Source organism: Malaya genurostris, chromosome 3, assembly GCF_030247185.1.
Source record: "Malaya genurostris strain Urasoe2022 chromosome 3, Malgen_1.1, whole genome shotgun sequence".
NCBI classification, from domain to species: domain Eukaryota; kingdom Metazoa; phylum Arthropoda; class Insecta; order Diptera; family Culicidae; genus Malaya; species Malaya genurostris.
Genome location: NC_080572.1, coordinates 167,745,441 through 167,754,293, shown reverse-complemented (window position 1 = coordinate 167,754,293; position 8,853 = coordinate 167,745,441).

Sequence of the window (8,853 nt, the reverse complement as noted above, 5' to 3'; positions counted from 1 at the left end):
CACAATTTGGGACTTGACATAGTTAGTCCACATCAACGGGCCGTAGCCGACAGCGTAGCCGAAATTGATGGATCGGACAGTTTAGTACCTGAGGATATGAGAGTTACTGCCGATGAGCTGATAGCTTTTATGAAAAAATCAAAAAACATGAAGGCCCCCGGTTTCGACAATACTTTTAACATCGAGCTGAAGCATCTGAGCACTCGCTCATTTGCTTTTCTAGCTAAAATATTCAACCGGTGCTGGGAGCTTGGCTACTTCCCTTCAATGTGGAAGTTAGCTAAAGTTATCCCAGTACTGAAACCGGGAAAAGATCCTTCCTTTTCCAAGAGCTATCGACCCATCAGCTTACTCTCTGCCCTGTCTAAGCTGTTTGAGAAATCAATTCAAAGCCGAATCCTTGCATTCGCCGATCAACATGGTGTTTTCCTGGAGGAACAGTTTGGGTTCCGGAAAGGAAGATCTACCATTCATCAACTCACGAGAGTTACCAACATCATTCGACGGAATAAGTCGGTGTCCAAGTCGACAGCAATGGCGATTTTGGACATCGAAAAAGCGTTCGACAATGTGTGGCACGATGGCCTGTTGTTCAAGCTTCATCGATACAATTTTCCGATGTATCTGATTAAGATCATCAAAAGTTATCTCTCAAATAGAGCATTTCAGGTTTCTCTGCAAAATGTTCAATCGAACAAATTTTCCATCCCTGCAGGTGTGCCCCAAGGAAGTATCCTGGGTCCCATCCTGTATAACATTTTCACATCAGACATCCCACCTCTTCCGGGGGGTGGTGTCTTGTCACAGTTTGCTGACGATACGGCCATCCTTTATGATGGACGAGTCGTCAGTATTCTGAAGAACAAATTGCAGAGGGGTCTGGATGCTCTAAATGAATATTTCACCAACTGGAAAATTGTAATCAATGCGGCGAAAACTCAGGTCATCCTGTTTCCGCATTCGAGATCGACTAGACTTGTTCCGTCTGACGAATGCAGAATTCGGTTCGGTGGCGCTGACGTGCAGTGGTCCGACGAGGTGGTCTATCTAGGACTAACGTATGACAGACATCTGATCTTCAGGTCACATGTTGAAAAAATAATCACCAAATGTAACATACTCATCAGGTCTCTGTACCCGTTGATATGTAGAACATCTAAACTGTGCCTGAAGAATCAGATGGCTGTCTACAAACAAATCATCTACCCCGCAATCGAATATGCAGTCCCCGTTTGGCGGGGTTGTGCACGGACACACAGACTGCGGCTCCAGAGAGTTCAAAACAAAATCCTTAAAATGATCCTGAATCTGCCCCCTTGGACGAGAACCAGTGAAGTGCATGAGCTAGCTTTCCTTGATACCCTAGAACAACGATTCGAACAACAAAATATAAAATTTGGAGAGAGGTGCTCTGCCTCAGAAATAGCAATAATTCAAAATTTGAATGTTTTAGGTTAAGATAGATTAAGTAGGTAGGAGTATTTTAATAATTCAAACAAACAAAATTAAAATTTTGAAATGTAAATTAATCCAAGATAAACTCAATAACAACATTAAAAACTTAAGATAGGGAAACAAAGATGAAAGGACTATGAACCGAAACACTTGTAATGTAAACCATTGATGTAAAACGCAAATTCATAGTAAATAAACATACAATTTAGTCAAAAAAAGAGCGGCAGTCAGTAATACTGAATTGGCTGCCTAACGGTTAACAACTTCTTGTGGAATTTTCACGCGGAAACACGCACACAGGAGGAACAATTAAGGACAAGGCAAAGTCCCGCTCGAACCGTGCTGGTCTGCAGTTCCCAGTTGGCAAAATCCATCGTCTGCTCCGGAAGGGAAACTACGCAGAGCGTGTCGGTGCCGGTGCACCGGTCTATCTGGCGGCAGTGATGGAGTACTTGGCTGCCGAAGTGTTGGAATTGGCCGGTAATGCTGCCCGCGACAACAAGAAAACGAAAATCATCCCTCGCCATCTGCAGCTGTCCATCCGTAACGACGAGGAGTTGAAAACCCCGTCCTTTTCAGGACGACCACATAACTGTGATAAAGAAATATTTAGGATTGCTTTAAATTTAGCCAGTTCTGATACGCCTGGAAAGTAGAATGCGCAAATCAAGTGAAAACATTTGTTCTAATAATTTGTATAAAGTGTACTAGTATAAAGATGTTTCTAAATCAAAATTTTCTGTTTCGTATTGCGAGACAGCGTTACTGTCCTGCCGTAATTGAATGTGTTAGATATCATGATCAAAAAGCGCCCCATACTAAAGAATGCAACTCTTTCGCACGGCATATTTGTGTACTAGTATAAAGATGTATTCAACATCATCACTTCCACTTTCGCATTGCCGTTCGTAATTGAATGTGTTAGTGACGGTGCAAATTAATTTAACTTCTCGTGTGTGCCTTGTTTCGGCAACAGTTGCTCGGAAAATGGTAGGAAAGCGATAAAATTCAACTAATTCTTTATGATTATTTTTAGCACTTAAAAGTGCTATTTGAATTTGCTGGAATTTTCGGCTGCCTTTCATCCGGTTCTCGCTGTCATCGTGCTGACACTCGTGCTTTAACTTAACTGCCGCTATTTTTCACATCACCTTTGTTAGAATTCCTTTCCTGTACGCAGAACGGGAAACAGTGAGACGACAGGTCCACGATGTTGCTCTCGTGTGTCTTGTTTCGGGAACAGATGCTCAGCAAATGGTAGGAAAAATGAAGCACTCAACTTTTATATAAATGCTCTTGTATAGATGCAGACATCTCGCGTTCTGATTGGCTGGTGCTGTCATGGGTTAAATCAAACAGGTTTTTCAATAGTGTACTATTGAAAAACTTCAATGTTGTTGCAATACACGTTCAAGTTGAAAAATTTCGATTCTATTGGTAGTTAGATTATATAAATCCTTCTACAGATCACTGAGCTATGAGCTTCCAAAATACGAGAAAGGCAAACGCGCCATATGAATTATCCTCTTTGACACTCGTTTGTACCAAACATTTAAGAAAAGTTTAATTTTGAACTATTTAAGATTATGTCACACAACTGAAAATTTTATCATTAAATTGTGATCATATTTCCGATGGCATGTTGCAAGAATTATGTTGATTCATTAGATACAACAGAAGATATTCACGATCAAAAACTTATCACTCTCTCAGAGAGTAAATTTTGAAAAGGCGCCCCATAGTAAAGTAAGTCGTATTCACGACAAAATTATTTTCCTGTATAATATAGTTTGGGGCCGATTTTCCTATAAAATATAGTTTGAGATAGAATAAATGTTGTCTATATTTTTTTTTGTAAAAAATATGTTTTATTGCCAGATGTTAAATTAGGTCGTTTTAATAATTACAAATCAAGATGAAACATTATTTCGGCTACATCTAATCTATAGTTATTTTCATTAACGAAGCAGATGTACTTTATGAACATACTCAAAATTTCCACTCTTTTTCTTTTCCCTAAACCTCTGAGAGCAGGTCTTATAAGTTCTTCGAAAGATAGATGCTTCCATCCGTTTGTGATACCTGTTAATCTCAGCTGAAGGGCCGTCCAAGCCGGCGCGACAAGAACACAGGTACTAAACTTGTGGCAGAGAGTCTTCTCCGTTTGATTTCCACAGTGTGTGCAGAATTCGTCTGTAGTACGGTGCATAGCAAACAACAATTTTCGGTGCTCGATCTTCTCGTTCACTAACAGGTACAGCTCCGATCGTGGCGACGATGAGAGCTGCTTCAGAGCTATGATACGCCATGTGCGTTGCCAGTCGATTGTCGGATTATTCTGTACCACCCTTGGCAGGTCAGTTTGTTGTACAAAATAGCATTGATCGACAGAGGGGTTTTGTTGAAGTTGATGAAGAATTTGGGATAAATTTGAGAGGATTTGTTTGAGGTCGGGAATTACTGGTCGGGGATTTGCGTGGTGAATTAAGGATCTATAGTAGGGAAGGGAATCGATTTCACGCGAGCGATTTGCGCTTCAGCGTTGATAGTTGAAGCTTTGGTCCGCCTTCCTCTTTGCATCGGGCCAACTGCATCATTGGGACGCGGGCTACCATTCCTCTCCAAAGAAAAGTGCCCATCGTTGACGTGATTTTAGCCGTGTGTACTGCAAATGGTGGCAGAATCGATGACATATACCATATCCTTGAAGTGCCAAACGTATTCAGCAGAATAACCTTTTGGTGAAGTGCTAGCTGCCGTGGAGAGTGCAGCCACATTAGTTGAGCGGATTTACTTGTAATCGCATCCCAATTCATTGTCGTCATCAGCCTATCGAGTTCGCGAATACAACACCCAGGATTTTGACCGCAACTGAACGTTGTTTTTCGAACGAGCGAGAAAGATGCTTATTGATAAGCAAACGCGATGTTGATCGGTTTGCAATCACAGAGAGTAGTTGTGTGAGATCTTCATTGATACCGAGCGAGCGCATAGTTCCGAAAAGAAATGAGTATCGTACTCTATCGAACGCGTGGTCCAAATCGAAGCTGATGAGTTTACCGGCACGGCGACGGTGGCGCAAATCAGCTATTCGGTCTTTCAGAGCAAGAGTGGCTTGAAATATGTTTCGCTCTGAGTTTGAACTTTTCTGTCCGTCGATCAGAATGTGGTGGGACTTCATTACTTGCACTAATCGAGTGTTCAGTATGCGGGAGAACAACTTGTAATCGCGAAATCGGGCGATACGATCGGACTGTATTGTCCCCTCCTCTCTTTTTAGCCAACACGATGATGCCCTTTACGAACGCATCGGGTAGATTGCGGTAAGGGCTTTGTACAGCAGCAGATTGAGCTCTCGGTGGATGACGTCAAACACGAGCAGGTAGAATTCTTTCGGGATGCCATCGCACCCGGGAGATTTCTTGGGTGCAGTAGTTCGTATTGCTGCTAAGAATTCTGCTGTGGTGATCTCGTCCATGCATGCCTCGTTCAGTGGATCATTCGGTGGGATGACTCTCTCTGAGATAATGTCATTTTCGTTTCCGTCGAGACATCTTGTAGGTGTAGCTGCTGCACAGCTGTTTTCAGTACGGAACTGGGATTTGGACTGCTCGAGTCGCACGTTCGAAGTTCGCAATTGAAGTCGCCCGCTAGAAAAATGTGCCGTGTACGGTGCCGGAGGTAATAAGCCAACGTTCCGTTGAAAAATTCCTATCGCGCGGCACGTTGCGCATAACCGGAAGGAGCGTAGACATTGCAGATTGTCGTGTCTTGGACTCTCAATGCGATGAGTCGCCCGTCTAGACTTCGCTCGACGTGAGAGACCTGGATGTGTTCTCTCAGAGCGATAGCGGTGCCTCTTCTCGTGTGATCAACATAGCAGAAAACGACGAAACCCGGTAAGGAGAGTTGCTCGTTCTCTACTTCTTGCAAGAACAAGATATTGAGCCAGTTGCTGCTGATGAAAGTACGAAGCGCATTTATTTTCGTGGGGTTCGTGATCGTGCCGATGTTAATTGAAGCGATGTTGTATGATGTGAGAGCTATTTGTTACTTTTGCTCCATCTCAACATCGTCCTCGTTTTCCCGACGTGGCTTTTTGCCAGCCGGTCGGCCTCTCGGTTTTCGGCTGCTCGTGGATACAGACGAATCGTCGGTTTCATTATCATTGCCGCTTTGGTTTCGTGTCTTACTGCTGGGTTTCCTGAACAGTTCGACTGCATTCGCGCTGGTGTTAAGCAGATCGTCGCTTTGCGACAGGGCTTGTTGTGTCATCGCTCTTTGCGGAGGTTTGCGTGAATAATCAATCGTTGCAGGTTAGCTGCTGCTGTTCGCTGTCATATCAGCTGGTTTATCCAGTTCAGGAAACGTTTCGGCAGTTAGTGGGGCTGGTGCTGAGCCCCTCGCTACAGTCGCTTATTGATTTTGTAGTAGCAGGTGTTTTCGGCTGCGGTCGTGGTACATTTTGGCTTGCCACGTTTGCGTAGCTCTTTTGAACTAGCAGTTTCTTATTTTGGACACAGGATATTCCTGTGTGTGACTGCTCCTTGCCGTGTCGGCAGGATTGCAGCTGTCCTTTGTATACAACGAACGCTTGCTCTCCGTCGATCGTAACCAACGAATCAATGTTTCGTTTAACGATCATCCGGGCAGACCAGACTCCGAGTGGAACTTCCCCGAAGTCGAAGCCTTCACTACATGTCAGTTCACGAATAGATAGCACTTCAACGAACGCGCTGAAAAATTTCACGATTTTATCTTCGCTCACGTCTTCGGGGAGGTCGTGCACCTTCACTTCGACACTTCCATCCTCCAATGTTCAGAGTTTATACTTTTTCCCACTGCAGTCTCTTCACATCTTCTTTTTTCAAGCCCAGCACTGTACGGCAAAAAACATGCACTTTTTCAAACGACGGCTTTACGGGAAAGGCCGAATAGTCGGTCTTAAAAGTGTTTTCTCGCATCATTTCGAAAATTGCACACGCGGCGCGGCGCATTTAAAATCGAGTAGGGAGAAATACTTGAGAATAGCTTCAACGGTTTGACTCTCGAATAGCGCAAATGGATAAGTCGTCCGTTCGTTATCAAGAATAACATGCCAATTTTAACAAGCTCTAATTGCTACTTGGGAAGTTGACTATACACGAAATAATAAATTTAGATCATTCCCCGATAAACGGGTCTACAAGTGACATTTTCGCTTTATTTCGCAATTTACAAGTTAACATCTTTACAATCTCATACATGCTGGCATAAAATGATAAAGGGGGGTTTAGGGTCTATCAGGTGAAAAACCACAAATTTTGCGGTTTTTTTTAGTGCAGTTGTTCAAAAAAATAAATTCAAATGCTTTGCATAATACAAAGCGTCATTCGAACATCATTTTGTATTTATTTTTCTTGGGAAAACATGTAGAAATAAATCGACGAAAAAGTATTTTCGAGGACGATGGACATGGTCTATAAAATCAATAACAATTCATTTTTCTAGATAGCGGGTAGGGACTAACACTTTCGCAGAATCATATTTTTTCTTTGTAATTTGTTATAATTAAACATTTCAAGAATAATTTTCTCGTCAAGCACAGCTCTTGCTTCTTCGCTGTTTGAGATAAGAAAAGATGAAGCTCCATATTTCCACAGTTTTGTTCCGATGGGTTTAAAAATTTGACAAATATTCTTGAAATGTACTACTCGCCCTTTAAATTTTGCACTACGATTATTTTATTTTATTTTTGCCTTTCTCATAAAGAAAGGTTATGCAATCACTTGAAAAACGGACTAGTGGAAATTGGCCCGGAGGGCCAAGTGTCATATACCATTCGACTCAGTTCATCGAGCTGAGCAATGTCTGTGTGTGTATGTGTGTGTGTATGTGTCAAATAATCTCACTAGGTTTTCACGGAGATGGCTGAACCGATTTTGACAAACTTAGATTCAAATTAAAGGTCTCGTGGTCCCATACGGAATTCCTGAATTTCATCTGGATCCGACTTCCGGTTCCGGAGTTATAGAGTAATGTGTGTTACATATTGTACACCGTCACTTAAATCGGCGAAACAAAAAACGTAAAAAAATTTCTAAACTGGTATCAAAACCACACAATTCGATAGTCATTATCAGTAGGCAACTAAACAAACCGATTCTGGCTATCCTGGTCCCCGGTATCCGGATGTTCCGGAAATAGTGGTCATATATACCAAAATAGATCTCACTCACTTTTCTCAGCGATGGTTTGACCGATTTTCACAAACTTAGATTCAAATGAAAGGTCTTCCGGTCCCATACGGAATTCCTGAATTTCATCCGGATCCGACTTCCGGTTCCGGAATTATAGGGTAAAGTGTTTTACATATTGTACACCGTCACTTAAACTGGCGAAATAAAAACCGTAAAAAAATTTCTACACTGTACCCATAACCGTTATTTCTAATCTTAGGGTCACTTGAAAGGGCTTATGGTTCCACCAAAAATTACTGCCTATTTTTGCTGGAACAAACATTTAAATCCTAATTTAGAGTGCGTACTAGGAGAGTTTTTATGTCATGTTAGTTGGTGGCCGTACGAACCGACTTTGATTAGAACGGTTCTCGGGTTACAGTGCCGAAAGTGCATATAATAGTGAACCCACTTCGTTTTCTTAAGGATGACCTACGCAATCAAAGCACTGTTTTATTCTGTATTTTATGCACAAACAATCTCTTGGTTTCTTTCAAACATCGAAGAGAAAAATTTTCAATAAAATACTACAATATCATATACATGAGAAAGGCATCATTACACAACTAGGTGGATTAAAACAGAACTATCAGTTTGTTTAGAACATTTTCCGAAACAAACTGATGTTTTTTTTCTTGAAGATTCACCATGCAGTAGCGTTTTTCAAGAATGACTTTTTTCTTTAGATTGTAATTAAAAGTTTATTGACAGTATTTGATTAGCGATTAGTGGGATGAATCTATGAAAAACATTTAAGATAGGTTCGCACATATCGAGAAATTTACACACCCCGATAGCTTCGCATAAAAAAAATCATACAAGTAAAAAGTGAGTAAGATTATAACCAATGATCCACATAGAATTGATTTTCTATTAATTTGATTTGTTTTCCAATCCAGTCTCATACCCATTTTTAATTATGTGATTGAGCCTCTCCACATCTTCCAAGCAATCAGTATTCTAATGGCTTATTTGTTCCTCGCTGTTCTGCGCGACGGTACTCCAGGTAACTAAATTTGATAAGAACCGCTAATTCCGTTTTTTTTATTCAATATTATAATATAATTTTAAGGCACACTGCTTAAGCTCTAAGATACCAAGGGTATTTACTAATCTTAATTACGACTAACTTAAAACTAGAATAGTATCATTATGTAATGTAGCGGTAGCGGATTCTCGA